The sequence below is a fragment of the Corvus hawaiiensis genome, chromosome 2 (genome assembly GCF_020740725.1).
Source record: "Corvus hawaiiensis isolate bCorHaw1 chromosome 2, bCorHaw1.pri.cur, whole genome shotgun sequence".
Lineage (NCBI taxonomy): Eukaryota > Metazoa > Chordata > Aves > Passeriformes > Corvidae > Corvus > Corvus hawaiiensis.
The window spans coordinates 109,626,771-109,645,826 of NC_063214.1; the positions used below are offsets into that span (position 1 = coordinate 109,626,771).

At 40.9% G+C, this 19,056-nt stretch overlaps 1 long non-coding RNA gene across 1 annotated transcript in view; it reads right to left on the minus strand.

Moving 5' to 3' along the window:
• LOC125317890 overlaps positions 1-19,056 on the minus strand; it is an 88,617-nt gene that overhangs the window by 32,587 nt on the left and 36,974 nt on the right. Inside the window, exon 2 of the long non-coding RNA XR_007200221.1 lies at positions 1,110-1,191. This is a non-coding gene — a long non-coding RNA (uncharacterized LOC125317890). The remainder of the gene's footprint in view (positions 1-1,109; positions 1,192-19,056) is intronic.

Consider the following 19,056-nt stretch of genomic DNA (forward strand, 5'->3'; position numbering starts at 1 on the left):
TATACCCCATCTTTCTCCCATTTCTGCTCTGTGTGACCCCTTTACCCCTCCCCACTGGGATCCCCTGCCCACTTCCCCACTCTGATGCAGGGCATTCCTTCATCTTGCAATGGAAGCAGCAACAGCAGGAGGCTTCACAGCTCACTGCCCTCAGCCCTGCAGCCTGGAACACGAGGGAGAAAAGCAGGGACAAAGATTATAGTGACTTTGATGGAGCAGGGGAACATGGATATTAAGTTGCAGCAGAATACGGATTAGAAGCTGTTGAACCTGGTTTGGCACAGAAACTCTGCGATGTCTATCTATTGCCTCTGCAAAGCTGCATTTGGCCAACCTGCTTGTAGCTTCTGGAAAGGTTTATTTATAGGCCACCCTTTCATTTTTGTTCATGCACAATTAGGAAGTGTGGAGAACTAAATCATTTGCAGCAAATGGAATTTGAACCGAAAGGGAAAATGCCTCCTTACATCCCGTGGAAAATGAGTTCCTGCTGTCTACCGCAGGAATCTTCTGTTTAACACCTCTGGATCGTGCATGAGTTGCAAACTGATGTGCTTTGGCTGATAGGGGAGACCCTTCTGCTCTTTTACATCTGTCTTTTCAGGTTCCAAGAGGAAGGAAGAAGCTTAGGAGTGAATTTTAGAAAACAATTTCATTTTGTGTATGCAAACATCCTCACTAGAGAACCTACTCACACCAGTCAAATCTCAGTATAAAGATCACTTATTCAACCCAACAGGCTGATTCCAAAAGCCCAGTACACAACATACAAATGGAAAAAAATCTGTGTATTTGCTGCATATTTTCACAGTCTTCAACTCGCTTACAATTAAACTTTCCATTTTAAGGAGTATTACAATGGGGTTTTAATTCAACAGCATCTCCAGAAAAAGATTTATACCTCATACTTCCATATTTATCATGCCAAAGGGTAGAAATAAATGAGCGTTGTCACATTCTGACACTGAATAAAATGTCATGAAAGTCAAATGACACACTTAGAATTTAAAATTTTTTATTCCAGGAGAGAGAGAAACTGTTAAATATATTTAAGAAAAGAAGTAAGGCAATCAAAACAATGAAATAGAGGATCTTTCTTGCTTTATTACCTCTAGTATGCCAACCTCCTCTTTGTAACAGCCAGGCAGACAAAGACCTGTCATCCAGTATCTTCACAAATTACAGTCCAACCTGTAAATACAAACAGAGCACTTGATATGATCTTCAGGCATTTCTATTTTCTATTTAATACTGTTTCATGCATTCATGTGCTAATAAAGGTTAAACTAGGTGATCTTTCAAGCAGCTCTCTACACTTTATCTGCCAGAGCTATAAAAGCCAAAGAAAATTGGTGCATTTATATTGTGAAAAGAGAAAGACTCCGAGCATTGTAATGAAGTAGGGTATTTCTTCTTGTGTATCATTTCAGCAGCAGTTGTTTACAACAAAAACATTTAGTCAGAACTGGATTTTTATGAGAAATCCTCATGTGTTACTAATCTTCTGCTGACATCAGACTGATTCTCCTGGATCTTTCATTTGCTTCTGGTGAATCACCTTGCTCATAAAACAAATTGCCTTGTCCTGACTTGGATTTCCACGTTGATTTTCCGTGTGGCTTCAGGTATATGCAGCAGTTTACCCTTGAGAAAATTCAGCATAGTCATGCTAGCACAGTCTTCATCCTAAAATAACACACACCATTCTACAACGAACAAAATAAAATAAAAAAATTGGAGGAATTAATTCTAAAATTAATTCCAGTATAGAACAGCCTTTTTACCTCAGATTCCAAAAGCAGAACCAGATGCACAATTAAGTACAAGGTGGGCCACATAACCACAGATGAGAAGCAGACAAAAGTGTTTATCAAAATATCTCCTTATTCCTTTTGACTTCCCAGCCTTGTCTTCAGCCTTCCTAAGGTAGCAATTTCTCCTCTATACAGGAAATACACAAGTCCCTTTTTAACCCTCTCAGTAGTCTGAAATACATACCAAAAAACCCCTTTGTGGGGCCCCACAAAGAACCTTTAGGCAAAATAAGCAGCTGACTAAAATCACCTTTTCAGATCTCCACATCCTTCAAAAGATAAGAGCACGGTCCTGAACATGAATGGTTGGTTTGGCTGAGAACTGGCAGAGTTGGATTACAAGATGAGGAAAAGGTGTAATGAAAACCTTTGCAATACATAAAAGAAATCTCAGATGAACAAAGCCAAAGAAGAACATGGATAGAGAGGCTGGGTTTAGCAAAAGTGCTTCCACGGTTTCACTGAATAGCTGAGATAAACAAGAACAGGCAAATCTTGATGCATCCACTCATCAGGCTAGAGAACGAATTATCATTACAGAATAAATGGCATTCTCCTTCAGGCAGAGTTGATATACAGCCATCTAGAGAGAAGGAAAAAAACCAAGAATGTCCCCTGCAAAGGAATTACAATAAAAACCCTATGTGTTACTATAATGTTTCATGATCACACAGGACGAGCCAACACCAATTAAAGGCCAAACTCTGCTCTGAAAGTACAAGCTCATCTCCCATTTACAGCAGCAATGGTAGAAGAGGCAAATTTTGGCCATGACCTTGTCTTTTATTAACATCCTAGATGCCAGAAGGCAGATTTACAAAGGCATTTTTCAAGCTAAAATTGCATATGGGCCCATTGACACAAATACAGGGATTTGCAGAAAATCCTCACAGGATGCCTGAAGTGGCTTTTTAAATTTTTAATCACAAACAAATGAGTCATGTTAGAAAGAGTACACAGAAAGAGAACTACCATCACCACCAGCACTGATTGTTTTAAAAAACCTAAATTAAGCTTGCCAAACCTAGCACTTGAAGTTTCTTTTCTCTGTTATTTGTATGCATACACAGAGTCTGACAAAGCATCCCCAAAATTATAACATAGACTTAAAAAAAAAGAAGATGCAAATTTTTAGAAATACCCACTATGGTGCAGTAAAATTCTTTCATTATTTTCCCATCATTTCATTTTATTCTGATAAATGCACACATTAAGCCCTTCTCTCAGTAATTTTTTTATACTCAAGTGGAATCTGATTTTTTCCAACATAGTTACTCTGAACTACTTCCTTCCTTTTCCAAAGACATTTGATCTTTTGCATTTGAAATGGAGCAACTGAAATTGGAATTGAGCAAAACATTTAATTTCCTTAGATCAAGAGATTCTTAGCACTTTCCAGATATGCTTTAATTATTTTGGGAGAACAACATAGCTTTCCTTGCTAACTCAGACCAGGTCTAGTAATTTCCCTGTATTGCAAACTAGTCAGTGCTTCTTTAGCCTAAAAAAAAGCTGATCTTTTAAAATATTGAGTTATGCTCTTTGAACAATCCACATCATGTGGATTTTTGTGGGGTTTTTTTCTGAAATATCTTCCTTGAATATTTTTTTACATAAGTTGGTAAAATGTAGATTATCTAAGTGTCTACAATTGTTTGCATCATCCTCCTCCACTTACTGTAATCTACAGACCTCAAGATTCTGGATATGACAGCAGTGCCACCATTGAAGGCACTTACGAAAGAAACAAACACCATGGCTACAGCAAGAACTTGAATTCATGTGCTAGAGGGTTTCTGCATTTCACAGTTATTGTTCTTTGTTTTGAGGTGGTGCCTACAGTTCTGAACAGCAAAATGATCCCTCCTAGGTATCAGGGGATGTGTAATGAAAACTGAAAGGGAAGATGAGAATAATAACTCGTTGACTAATCTTTTTTCCCCAGCTGTCATTTATGCCCTCACCCATGCCTTCATTTCTGTTCCCAAGTTATTGTTTTAATTTTGACCAAGCCCATGCTGAAATTGAACACAAAGCTATTTAAAATACTTAGGGTCCAATCTAACTCCTATTCAAGTAGATGGAAAGAAAGATGGATTTTATTTCTTTATTTCAGAATAGAAAATATTCCTGTATTTCTGCTAAGACAAAGGCTAGTGCAGGACATCAAACCACTACATTCCATCACATCAGAAGCATTTCCCACATGGGTCTTAACAACGTGAGATACAGATGAAAACAAAAGCCTTTTTCCCAAGCAACAGCACCACACCAGTCCCGTCCCAAGCTCCTCCTCACTCCTTCCTGACCCGGGGCAATTGCTCAAAGTCTTGTCCACATTTTTTTCAATTTACTTTCCTTATATTTACTGCCCAATTTATACTGGCAAGAAGCCAGCCAAGTCATTCCTTTTTGTTTTGAGAAGAACAAGGTGGATAATTTTTTGTAAATCATTTTTACAAACACAATATTCATTATCCTAGAGATGAACTGAAAAATCTACTGCAAGGACTGAGCAGCAGTTCTTAAACAAACTTTCTTGGTTTTATTGCTGGTGCTTTATTTTTCCTTTCTTTCTCCTCTCTTGCTGTCTCTGTCACCAGTACCAACCATTTTCACTCTTAATATCACACTGTAATTAAAGAAATTTCTTGTTCTATGGTTTAAAAAATTATTTTAATGACCTTCACTAATTCAGATACGTCTTCAAGTCTTTGTGCTATAGCTATTGAAGCAAGCAGGAGTCTCAAAATGTCTGTGAAAAGCACTTACTGAAAATTTTACATCTAAAAACACTAGCTAAGAATTCTTTTCAGAGGCTTTGATTCCATGAAGCCGCCATGATCTTCCTCCTAAACCAGACAGACAAAAAAAAAAAAAGCCACTTAGAGGAAAATGGGAAAAAAACCATAATACAGAAAACACTACCCTGCAGCAGAGTTCACATCTCAACAAAGAAGAAACTCAAGGACTGCATAACATCTACTAGGATGTTTGTTGTAGATATTATATTGATGTAAAAATGTATGTCTCTGGTGAGATGAAGGATGGTAGCGCAGAGCTCGAGAGAGAAAACAGGACAGCACCTGAATCCTTTGTTTTAAGCACAGAATCATCATATCATCATTAGGGCTGGAAAAGACCTCTAAGATCATCGAGTCCAACCATTCAACTGTATGGCACAGGAGACATATCCTTTGAGATACAACAGTTGTCTGTGTCCTCTTGCATGAAAAATATTACCCTGTCTCATGCCATGAGTTTGCAAACCACGTATCCCTACATGTGAAAAATAATGTGGAGCCAGACTCAAGTGAAGTAGGAGCAAGAAGCCCACAGGACAAGTATTCCTGCTCCGTGGCCTTCCTACATCACCAGAACAGCTTCTGCTGGCTCCCAACCCAAAAGACAGGACCCAGGAAAGGGATAAAAGAGGTGGGAGGCAGGACCATGAGGAAGCTTGGCTCCCAGAGCAAACCAAGCATCAAGGGAGACCAGGGACAGGAGAGCAGGGAGGCCTGAGTCCTCACCTCCTTTGCTATCCCTGTGTCCACGCTGAAGGAAATCCAGTGTTCACATCTGCCTGAAGCACAGTATTCCCCGGGCTCCCACTGCAACACAGCAGCTTTGCTCTGCCCCTTGCACAGCTCTGCAAAGCCTCATCTGAAACAGTTAAGTACAAGGAAGTGTAATTTTAAGTTCTATCCGTAACTCACACGGAGCTATTATAAAAGGAGGAACATTACCCATATTATAAATGTTACATGAGTAAACGAGGAATATGAATGAGTGAGAGCTATTCATCTCAATGAGCACTTCTCTCCTGGAGAGTGTTACAAAGCCACAGGATGTCCCCAAGTTTCAGAATTTGCATTCCCACCTTTGAGTTAGATGAAAAACTTGCAAAAGCATATGTATCTAGATAGCTCCTTAATGACCCTGCCTCTCAGGGGAATTCTGTGCATTGCATATTCAGGAGAAAGATGGCAATAGACACAACCACGCACGCTTACCAACAATAATTGCTACTTAAACAGCCATTTTCTCCTGCAAACAAAGCTTTACTGGGCACCTACTATCAACCCTCTGAATGAGGGAAAGCCAAAGATCTGCCAAAGATGTAGATGGGGAGCAGTGGGATAGCAACTGAAACCATTTCCATTGCCTACAGCTGTGTCTGTGTTGCAATTAAAAGATGTATGTGGAGATAAACGCTTAATGCTGAGGACTTAATGCCACATTATTTTAAAAACCAGGGAGGGTAGAGAGTGGGGATGTACTTCAGGCACAGTCAAGTCTGATCTGATGTGCTGAATTAGCAGTGGGCACACTGGTCTCCGTGCAGGAGGAGCTGAGTTCATGAGCTCTGAGACCACTCAGTACCACAAACCACATGACCTTAGTGCAGGCAACTGGAAGAGCTGTTTCAAAATGCATTCCAGATCTGAATAAAACCACTAATGTAAATGCACACTTCTTCATCCTGTTCCTCAATACTTTTGAAAACACTGAAATAAGTCATGCACAAAGGCACAACTCAAGGAGAAGAAAGATTGCACAGTAACTTCTCTTTTGCCCAAGCTGCTATGCCTTTCATGTTGCTTTGATAATAAAGGGAACGAAAGTCTGAAGCAGAACTATTCAACTAAACTACACTCCATTGCCTGGTTCTGAATAAAGAAATTTCAAGCTTTTCTACCTTACCTATTATGCTATTCTAAGACAGAAAGATTTCTATAATTTTAAAGGTTTGTTGGGGTTTTTTTCTCCTGCATTAACGAGATTTTTTTTCCTCTGAGAATTTAGCACTTTTCTCACAATTACCATTCCACCTCCAGTTTCTTTAACACACCTGTTTCTGCACAGCAGACAAGAATGAGCTGTTTTTGTTAGGTAGTGTCTTCCCAGTAGATGCTGCCACTGCAGTGCTGAGCACCTCTCACAGCAACACCGAACACTTCTTTATGAACCTTCAGTGCCAAAGTTGCACACTGATTTTGCTGCACCAGAATTCCATTCAGCAGAATTCATTGCTGCACCAGAAGCATCTTTCCTGCAGCATTAACAGGGATACCCCTGTGCCAGTGCAGGAACTGTAACAAAAGCAGGCAGAATTGCAGCCTCTCTCTTTCTCCCAGGTTGTTTGAGAGGGCAGGTACTTCATTTAGCATATTTCTTAAACTGGGAATTGTTTTTAAGAAAAGAAAAATACACACACAAAAAAAATCCTGACTACTCTTATTTCGGTTCTGATGCTCACAGAAACACCATTTTTTCCAGGTACAGGGAAGGTAAATGACAGCTTTAAACCAAAGTGATCTGTTTCAGCCAAATATATTTGCTTTTTTTCCTGAAACTTTTCTCCTGCCCTTCCACATGCCCAGACTGGAGAACAGGCAGTGGGTACAGAAACTCCTCCCTGCCAGGAAGCCAAACCACAAGCAGACACCTCCAGGGGTGAGCACAGGGCAGGGAACAAGCTCAGTGAAAGCTGGTTATAAACCAAACCCACATCGTGGATGCCCTGCAACCGCCCCCATTCCCCCTGGGGCTGCCCACTTACATAGGCAGTCAGCAGCTCCTCCGTGGCTCTTCCCTTTCCAAAGATACTGTGGCCCCAACCTCAACCCCTGCTTTGGTGTGGGCAGCTCTTTCCCCCTGGGCTGGGGACACAGCTCACTTCTGGCTTTGAAATTAAACCATTTGCCTAACAGGTCTCCCAAGATCTGGGCACCATCACAAGATGCCCAAATCACCAAAATTTTCACACCTAGCTGGGTTAGAAAGTTAGGTGGAGAGCAGAGCAGCATTTTCATCTGGGAGCCCAAGGAAGGGACATGACTGGCCCCACTGTGAAAGCAGCGAAGGATTCGCACTGCCCCGCAACCAGATCTTTCCGTGATGCCAGCCTGAGCTTTGTGATGGAGTGGGGAACATCTCCACTGCCTTCACATGATCCCACCTCAGGATTTTAGATCTAACTTTACTATGCTTTAAAAAAATATATCTGTTGTATAGGATTGGTCTGTTTCTACTCCTTGGTGATGTGCATGACAGCAACACAGCAGAAATATAGCACATGCCCTTAATTTAGTCCCTGTAAAGCTCTCCTGTAACTGCTTAATGCAATCAATTCCCGAGTAATCTGAACTGTGCCCACAAATGAGCATAAATTGGCATCGAAGCTAGGACAATGCAAGCAGTGGTGTTAATTCCCAACCATCTATTGTAATTCTGTATTCATTGGAGAGGTTCCTCTCCTGGTTAATTTTAGAAGTTCTTTACACAAATGACTGCTATCCTCTGATGTGGGGCAACAGGGAATGTCTTTTTAGCACTAAAATTACACAAAACATACTATGCATGTATGTACACAAGCAGAACTGAACAAAGAGTATTTAGAGAAATTCTGGACTCATTTGCTTTGGTGGATAAATACTGTTTTTAGGTAAAGTCCATTTACAAAATTACATGACACATCCATATATATATATACACACACGCATCCCTTCAGTACAGAAAATTCCCTTTAAAAGTATTTAGAGCTACACTGTGCATTAACTACAAAATAAGCCACATGCAGACTTGCAGATGACAAACAGCAAAGGGGGAATGATTTGCATTATTGCAGAGCGAGGTGAGGCAGGCAGCACGGGAGCCCTGCCCTCCTGTTCGCTCCGTTGTCTCCGGGGAAGGGAGGGAGCCGATGATGTTGGGAAGGCTGCACGGCCGTGCTCCTGCGCTCCCTCTTCCTCTCGCCCTCTCCAGTCTTTTCCTTCTCACACTGCCGCAGAGCTTTCCAAATGAAGAAGCTGTTTCCATGACACCAAACCCTTAATTTGAAGCATACATATAAACAGCCTATGATTGTGATCACAATGCACCATTTCTTATTTATTTTATTCTTTCTTTTGGTTCTGCTTTGGACAGACAGGCAGTTCTAATGAAATACAACATAAAAATCACTGGTTGTAAACAGCAAGCAGTTTCACCTTTAGTGTTTTACAAATACCTTGATTTTGTTCTCTATTAAATTTCTTGTCATGTTTAATAAACCTAAGAAGCAGACTAGTTGCCTAATCAGAGTGCTTTGTGTTTACGCTTTGTACTTTTAGCCAGACACATCTCCATGGTGCTTTGTTCTTTTGGTGAGGTCTTAGTTTAGTGCATCCTTTCCCCTCACTATTTACTTTTCCTCAAAAGCTATTTTTTGGTCACTCTCTTTCCCAGAACAGTGTTTTGTATTCCTCTATCATGGCAAACTTACAATAAGAAACTACAAATGTAAGTATTCTTTCTTTTTAAATTTATCTACATTTTTATCTATTTACCTAAAAGATAAATAAAAGAACATTCTTCTGGCATAAAAAACTGTAATAAAATATGTGCCACATTAAGAAAGACATAATCTTATATTGAACAGGACTACCATCAGTGGAACACACCCCATAAGCAACCATTTTATTTTTTAATTATTTAATTGTGCATTCTTAATCACAAGATCAAGATTTATTTGTCCTTCTAAAGAGAAATTTTAGTCAAAATATTCTCCAGTTAAAACACTGTAAATTTGTTTGATTCCCAGTGAAATGGAATCAGAAAGTAAAGATGGCAGGAAGATGACGGTTTTGTGCATCCACAGCATCCTCTCTCTCATCCAACTCCTGCTACCAATGAAAGCAGTGGCAGAAGCAGAATGCAATAGCAGGTAAGTGTTATTCATTTCCTCAGCTTTATTTACAAGTCTGAGACACCTACGGCGTGTACACCCGCACACCTGCTAAGCCAAGGGCAGGGAAAGCAGGCATTTACTGAGTGCCTTATTTCCCATTGCTCCACACCTGCAAGGCAGCTGCCCATGGGTGCCCTCAGCTCCCTTCTCAAACACAGCAGCTCCTGCCCCACTGCTACAGGTAGGAATTACAGCTAGGAATTACACTGTAACTGCAAGTCCCGTGCCATTCCCTGAGTGCGCAGGGGGACGCAGGGAACGTGACAAGGTGGCACATTTCCATCTGGCCATCACTGGTATGCTCACTGTGGAGAGCAGCTTGTACATTTGGGCCAGATGTTTCGTTCTCCTGAAAGACAGGAAGCAACAAACAGCCAAAACAACACTGGGAGCAGCTTCTCAATATGGAGGCCCAGAGACTGATCCCAAAATCAACACACAAAAGACAGAGCTAAATATGCACAAGTGATTTGATGTACCAGCAAAATCAGCACCATCCCTTTTCCTACCCCCAGATTACCCAGAAGTTCCTGCACACAAAGGAAAGGAGAAAATTCCATGGCTTTATGGCGCAATTCAACCCCTGGCATACTTGCAAGCAGTGATATATTAGGGTAAAGGTTGCAGGGGGGCTTCAGAATTGGAGCAATAAATCATTTTATTGGTATCTTTTCCCCATTCATGGAGGCTTTCTTATGACATAGACTTTTCCCCAAAAGCAGCCTGTTCCAAAGGCCAAGGAAGGCAGAAAGACTCCCTGCGCTGAAGACACCAGGTGTCCCACGAGGTAAAATGTGCTACCCATAAATGTGAGCACCTGGCTGTGCCATCCATGAAGGACACATCCACAGAAACTTGCAGGAAGCAACAAGATGAGTAAAGCCTGGAAGCCCATAAATAGCAGAAAACACTCAGGACGTAGAAATGTGAAACACAGGAGCAACCAGCAAAGCATGGCACCCAGAGCTGAAGGGGGTGAGACTGCTAGGTGGCCACAGGAGCTCATGCATGGGACACTCCCTTCTTCTGTGTGGCTACTTCAGCCAGGCATGATCTGCCCTTCACATGAGACCACACAAGAGCTAGGCTCAAGCCTGTGCCATGCAAGTTTGCTCTGCAAACCTCAAGCAAGTTTTTCAGTCATCTGTCAAAGAGGAACAGCAGTAGAACCACACTTCACAGGGACAGAGTGAAGACAAATATGCGGGAGCACATAGAAGACTGCAACAGCAGGTACTAAGGGACATGAAAAACCTTGAGAGAAGCAGCAGGTCTGGGGTTTGCAGCATCCCCATCCCTGCCTTACAAAAGGGCTTCCTTTCCTTCAGGAAATCCTCACAAGAGCATCCAGCCTGGAGGGTGAAGTGTGATCCAAGCTCTGTTGAGGGGTATGGACATCAAGGCCTGTGCTCACAGCTTTTTCATCGCTTGTGGAGAACCTGGCAATCTCTGAAAATAATTTGAGATGTGACAAGGAAATGAGATAATGATGCACTTTAAAGTCAGCTACTGAAGAGAGATGGGGTGCCTGACGAAGGACAAAGTTACTTGCTGGATCACACTGACAGGGCGACACCAGAGACAAGTGATTTGAACTGAAGGAAAGGCTTTTTCAGTTGTAGTGTAGGGTTTATACCATTAGGATGCTGCCGTTCTGCATGTTATTCTGAGAGCTATTAATGCATCTCTATCTTTTATTCAATTATATTTTTTCCCTTTAATAAACTTGCTTATTCAGTCTCACTATCACACCAAAGGACTAATTTGGATTTAATTTATCTCTCTCTGTGTACTTGCCATAGCCACTGTTCCTTTTACTTTTTCTCCCCTATCTGCCAGTCTTTTTAATTCTCTGTCTTTTGTGTGAGCCTCGTAGGGCAAGGATCATACCTACTTCTATTTTTGGAAACCATCTACAGGGAATAAATTATGGTGATTATGTCCAGCAGAATTAGATTGTAGTGACTGCCAGACATGGAATAGCCACTGTCAGAGATCCTCAGAACAAGATCATCTGGCTTTGCCCTCAAGTAAGAAAGAACAAGGAAGATGCACCACCAAAATCAGTATTATGAAAATGCCTCTATCTCTAATCTCTGAAAAAGTGCATGGTGAATGCTGCCTACAGCCAGGGAATCACAGAGAGAGCCAGGCATTTGAGCTTTACCACAGAAAGGACATAATAACATTAGTGACTGCTGAATTTAAAATTGAATTCTACTGAAGTTCCCATTTGAAGCTACACTTATTCCCTTGCTCAAGGCTTTAAGTGTGGGTAAAAGGGTGGGAAAAAGCTTTGAATGCAATCTTCATTTTACACATTTCTGATATTTAAAATGTTTCAAAATTATTAATGTTCTACACTTTGCCTCAGTCCAAGTGGTGGCTTATCTAATATTACTTTATGAAAAATTTGGAAGTATGAAAATAGTATTATCCATATATTCAACTAAAATCTGTTTATTTATGTAGTAGGAAAAAATGGCCAAATATTTTAACATCAAATTAAGTGTGTGGCATAGACCTCCCAGAGGAAAAGAAATAGACTCCTGTGAAGGTGCTCAGTTCAGTAGCTGTAAGGTGAAGGATGCCAATGCTAACACAGCTGCACTTTTGACTCAGACACTTGAGGCTACATTGGTGTGATGCTCTAGAGGTAAGGTGGTTTAAGGAGACAAGGTGCAGGCTGAGTTTCCCTAGCTTGTTCTTAACTGCTTTAAGCACTTTTTCTCTACTGGTGCCTCTATATATGTTCAAAGAGGGCCCATAAGGAGGGAAAGAAAGGGTGCTTGAGCCCTTATCTTGTTGCTTCTTGGTGTGTTAGAGACATCTGCAAGAGCTGGGAGTCTGGATTGTTTGGGTTTTGCTGGCTTTTTCTATCAAGAATGTAGGTTCTGTGTCTTGTTTGAGAGGCAGTCATTGGTAACCAGAGCTGTGAGAGTTCTGCTGACTCTCTAGAGTGAGGAGCTTCCACAGGTCCAAAGAAGACTGTCACCTGGCACCCAGAGCAGGTCTGGGTGTCTGCATGTATGAAAAACAGGTTGTTCTGAATATGTTTCACCTTTTTGTCTAACTGATGTAACCATGATAATGTGGATTAACATATCCATATTCATCTTCCTGTAAAAAGTATAAATTGCAGAGTTTCACAGACTTTTACCATAGTAGGTTTGTTTCTGTGGGCTCTCTTACCAGGTAGATATTTCTGAATATAAGGAACCAGTATCCATTAAAAGGCACTTTTTTTTCCAGTAACAAACAACCCTGCCAGTGTAAGAGGAGACCAGAACACTCCAAATATTTTTCTCCATGCTGACAATCATGACACACAGGTGAGATGATTGATGAAGCATCAGAAGAGCAGAAGGGAATGGACATTTTGGGCACATGCCAGATCTTCCTTTAGGCTGCTGCATTGTGAGCCTGCCTTAGGGCAGTTTCATTTCTTCTCCAGCAGCACATCATCCCAGAGCAGCAGAGCTCCTCCTCTGTGCCATGCTCTGGAGGAACCCAGGGCAGAGCAGTAACCACCTGGAATCCTCCCTGATGAGAGAAGCTGCCAATATCTGCCCAAAACCTGAAAGTTTATAAATAGACATCAGAACAGATGGGGAGATGCATCCCTTCCTAAGTCAGGATTTACATTTTCTTGCATTCATATTGCAAATGTTTTGTTGCAACCAACCCTTTGGGGATTTCTGTGATGGCTGAAATAAAAAGAGAGGATTTCAGGCAACACCTGACTGTTGAATTCAGAGGCCTAAGCCCCATACTCTTCAAAAGGTCAACACCTTCCCCTGTGAATCTGTGACTGATTGCAGGTATTAACATCTCCTCAACCACATAAATAGTCTTGAGTAAGGAAGGATTTCAGAACATTAACCTCAGTAATTAGTCTCCTGTATCACCTCCTTTAAAGGACGCATGCTGAGAAGGAGGCAATAAAGACATTCAAAGAAATTAATCCTTTTTCCTATATTTTTTCTTGTTTCTTCAGGCTGGCCCTAAGGAGGAGAGAAATTTCACCCTGATAGCTGGAAAGGCTCCTATGGTTGAGCCTTTGGACATCTACTCTTTTCCCTGTCTTAAGGAGGAGCTGGTTCTGGTGCACTTATGTAAAACGCAGATGTTTCTTTCAAGGTCACTTGGCTGAAATAGCCACTCGATGTTTTCTTTCCTTATTCCAACATGCTTTCACAATAGCTTTGTGTTCATCTGGCAAAGCAACATGTACAGCCACACAGTTTGGATAGCTCACCCAGCAGCCCACTGCTCACCACTGGCACGGGGTATATCGTGATATCTACAAGATACCTATCACAAAGATTTTTACCTTGTTTGTTCCTGTCAGGATTGGTGAGCAGTTTGGAGGAAAGTAGCCAAGGCTGCAGAGTTCAATTAAAACTCCCCCATTTAATGACAACCCTTTACCAATCACAGATTTCTGAATCACTCCGTTCATTCTGTCTTAATTAATCTTCTGGCCTCACATCACCCCAGCTAAAAGAGCCTGTATTGGATATGAACAACACATATAAGCAGCCCACACATCTTGCCTAATACCACGATGTGCACATGGGGATAAGGAGCTGAAAGAAACATGAGATGCAATTGATAAGATAGCAGCACCATCCCTGCACTGTGCACACAAACTTCACAAACACTCCCATTGGAAAAGGAATCCCTGAGGAGCCATTGTGTGGGGAACCCACAGCTCAGGCTCTGTAAGAAAGCAGTGGGAAAACCTGCTGTCTTCTAGGAGCTGATACAGTGTCACTGTCACAGAGCTACGGAGTGAGTGAGCAGTACCCACTGCATTTTCACACTATGAAATCATATGTCTTTTTAATTTGAAAAAAGTTTGGCTGATTAAGGTTATTGATATCTGTATTTCCTATGGGAATTTTAATAGCAAACAGGAAACCACCAGATAGAAATATCTATAATAGTAATGCTGACAGACCTCTGACTATAGCATCCTAAACTCTGGCTTTATAGCAACCTGCTTAGAAGTTTCTCCACCCACAGAATTTCAGTCCTAGCCTAGCTCTTGGGACTGCTATATTCCACTTTTAAAAGCAAACCCATCAATTATCTGGATAGTGAAGGAGTGAAGGATAAACTTGAACAAGTTACATGAACATTTTAATTAAAGCACATCTTGACAAAAGATCAAGAAGAGAATAGTAAGTTAACATCCATAAAAAATGTGTTGAGACAGCTCTGATATATTTTCCAGTTGTAGAAAAGGTAATTGGATGAAATGAAGGGGAAACAAATTCAATGTGATAAATGTAATAGATATTTATTGCTACAAAGGATTAGCTAAAATTACCTTCAAGCACAGGCTTGATATGATAATTTGGTAAGAAGAAACTGCCTTTCCCTTTCATACTATATCAACTTCTTTTATTATGATGTTCCATAAAGGGGAGAAAAAAATCACATTATGGATTTGCTGGCCTGTGGGATAACCTTGAAATTGTGCCACTGAATTTCCACATCTTTTTTTAGACCTCCAGTATGGAACCAAAATAGTACTGAAAGTACATGGAAGATTAGAATATGGGTAAATACAGAGTGGGACCTTTTCTTGCCACAGAGAAAATCCCTGCGACCTCCACTCATTGAGAGTCAAGGCACAAATGAAAGTGCCTAAAGGGAGAAGAAAAAAATCTTACTCAGAGAGATAACAGAACTTTCTCAGCTGTGAGCATTCCTTGTTGAATGAGAAAGTGTTCCTTTAAACTATCACTCCACACATACTGTGTGTGTGTGTGTAAATAGCGGTGATATATTCGTGTCACATCTGTACTGGTTCCGTGCCACAGGGTGTAATGAAGCACATGGCTTTTGCCTTCCCAATAATGACTCACATGCTACCTACAGTAAACTAAGAAGAGAGGGGTGGCACAGTAACTACAAATGCAGAAAAAATGTGTGGTTTTTTATAATTTCCGTCTTCTTGTAACTATCCTTTTCTGTTTTCCTTCAAGAAGCCAAACCAAACCTAAGTAGCACTTTTGCCTGAACAAGGAGTGCTATAAATAAGTGTTACAAACAAGGAGTGTTATAAACAAGTGTTATAAAGAAGGAGTGCTATAAAGAGTTGAAAACCCCTATTTTATCTGCAAAACAGACATGCTGACATCTATGGCATGACAAAGCAAATGGATTATTTCTAGACTCCAGGTTGTGCAGAGGTGGGACCTATGTCTGTAAGACTGTTCCTAGCACAGTAGTGTTGCTACTAAAATATTAATAACAAATGATATACATAGCCTGAAGGGTGGGATCTTTTGCTTAAACTCAAAAAACTCCACTGAACAAGCGTATGACACCATCAGACACACTCTCTCGAAATTGTTCTAACTCAGTATTGACATTTTTCTCCATTATCCATCACATCCATGAGATTTTAATATAATTATTTCAGAACATTGCTCAGCTCTTGTCTGCTCTTGGAAATATATCAAAATAGCTACAATTATTCCGAGATGGTTTATTTCAATATAAATCCCAAAGCGGACACTCTTATTCCAAAATAAGAGTTCTTATTTCCAATTTAATTTAATCTAGTTCTAAAATATCCTCCTGGGAGCTTATTCTGGAATAGTTCTTTTGGTACATTTCCAAATGTAGGCAAGCCCAAAGTCAGGGATTGGAGACTGGAGTTTGCTGAAGAGAAAACTCTGTTTCCACTTGAAAAAAAATCCAAACCAAATAAGCTCAAGAAATCCATCCCTTTCAGAAGCACAAGCCCTTACACAAAAAGGGTAGAGATCCTATTTCAAGAATAGCAGTTTGTTACGTTTGCATGTGCAGATACCAATTAATGTTTCATCAAAGGAGTCACTCACAGAGCTCCTCCACCCCTTTTTTTTTCATCTAAACATATACTGTCAAAGCAAAAGAGAAAAAAATAAGAGTTGGAAACTAAGCAAAGAAAATAATATAGCTCAGGCAGCCTTCTGATCCTGAGAAAAGTGAAATGTAAAAGTCTCCATTAGCTCAGCCAAACATTTTCCATCAGTTGCTAATTTTATACAGAAGGTGTTAGTATGCTGAATGCTAGGCTGTATACAAAACCTGCAATAGGCAAGCCTGAAGAGAAGTACAATGAAGCTGTGAACCTATGGAGGGGGAAAAAAGGATATTTGTTGCTTTTTAAAATCAACTATACCTTCACTACACCAAAGCCTAAACTTTCTAAAATCTCTGGAATACAAAAGGGAACTTGGAGAAGATCTCAGTTTTCTTTACCACAAATGAACTTAGAGAAGTAAAATCAGAGAATGGTTTGGATTGGAAGGGACCTTAACAATCATCTAGGACCTATGACTTAACAACTTCCTTGCTGGGGATATCAGCAATCAGTGATGGTGAAACAGGACACTGGGAGTGTTTAATGTCAGAGTGGTTAAAGTCATTAGAACACGAGCAAACATGGGGACCTGTGTATGACTCAGCAGCTTTCTCTCTATCATTTGGCTTCACTGACCACTCAATAATATTTCCAAGGGTGAAACAAATTCTGATATCAGCAGATATTGACAGATAGTTGTTACCCAGAGCCTCTGCCTCTCAGTGTATATGGGCACAAACAACAAAAAAATCAAAAGAGCTTCCTAATACACTAAATGTAGGTAGTTGATCCAAGCAAGTTGTTTTTATTACATCTGTCCCACAAGTGTTAGTAAGAGATATGGTCTATCCTTTATGGATTTTGAAGACTGTCAATAATACTGCTTTTTTTCCTCATTTTCTACTCATCAGCCTAACGAGAGAATTCAAGGCTTTCTTATTTTCTTTAGAGTCTTTTTTTCAGCCTGACCATGCACAAAATATATACAGCAGCATTTACCAACACTGCCACCAGTATCCCACAGAGCCAGAACACATCAGCTCTATCTTGCATCCCATGTACACCTTTCAAATCTGTCCCGAGTACCAGTGACATGTGAATCCCCTGTCCTTGTGACTGTGCTCTTCTCTGGGACTGCCCAAAGGCTCTGCAGTGGCTCTGCAAGGGCCTGCAAAGATAGCAGTCCTGTCCTTGTGAGACAGTTGTCTCAGCAGCCCATCTTCACCCTGGGTCACACATCACACAACCAAGACTTCGGAGTCAGGGACGGAGTCTCCTGCTTTAAACAACATCCACTTGGCAAGCCAAACATGTAAAGAAGAAAAGCTACAAAAAGTAGCTTCATGTCCCTTTTCTGCCCTCAAAAACACACCAATTACACCTACAGCAGCAGTGCTTCAGGCCCACAAAGGTTGCATTGCCATGGTTTTGGTTCTTTCTCTTCCATAGGGAAGATTTGTCCCTTCTTCCTCCCAGTGCAGAGGAAGAACCATGACTGTCCCATCCCACATGATGCTGAGCTGTGTTTCACAGCCAGAAGAGAGACCTCAGCATGTCCTGCGCTCTACAGACCATCTGTGTTTGAGTTGGGAACTGTAGAATGAGAAATGGCAACAAAGGTGTAGATTGCCCCACAAGCCCCATGCAACCCCCTCTGATCAATCCCTTCCTCTGGATATCACCAGCCCTCCTTGTACCTCGGTAACATCACCACCAAAGCTGTGAGGGGTACCAAGAGCCACAAAGTAAGCAAATATCCCCATCTAGTGTCCCTGAGTGCTGCAGAATATATTCTACTATTTTCCATCTCTTTTATCCCTTTCCAGTCGTCCTGATTCTTAGTGAGAAAGAAGCTCTCTCCAAAAGAGAGACTAAAAATTACCACTGCCCCCCAGAAGGGCATTATGCAGGCTTTAGGCAGGCAAACAGCTCAGCCAGCATGCTGCTAATTACATTTCTGCAAGTCTGGTCTGAGCTTTCTCTTGAGCAACAGCTGCTTATTATTCCATCTCACATGGTCAGTCTCTGTGAGGTTTCTTTCTTGGCTCCATTCTGCTAATCTGACCACAAGGAATCGACAAATTAGTTCTAGAGGATAAACCAAAGGGGTTTTCGTGTGGTCCTTACCCCCTGTTTTGCATACGGTGCTTCCAGCTCACGACTGTCTCCTCAGTTCTCCTAGAAAATCTCCCTGGCTACAGAGGCGTGTTATTTGAGGGTGAAATGCATTAGCCTCTGTTTGCTCCAAATTTAATTCATCTATTTAAATAATTTATTTCAGCATCCATCAGTATGAAAGCTGGGCAAATTGAATCCAAAGGATTTGAAGACACATAGATTAAATAAACTACCTTCCAATCCTGGCTCTCAAATTATCACTGCCCCTGGATTAATTCTACCTTCTCAAAATTATTAAATTTGTGAAATAAAGATGAAATAAACATAAAGCAAAAGCAAATGGAATATAAACAGCCAGAAATCATAAGATATAATACAGAGCCTTAAATCATACTAGAAGTCATTCAGTTTAGGTTCTTATTAGAGCTCTATAAAGTCATGAGTGGCATGAAAGAGATGAATAAAAAATTTTGTTTCTCAAAATACAAGAAATAGGGGTGCATCACATGAAACTTTCAGCCAGGGCT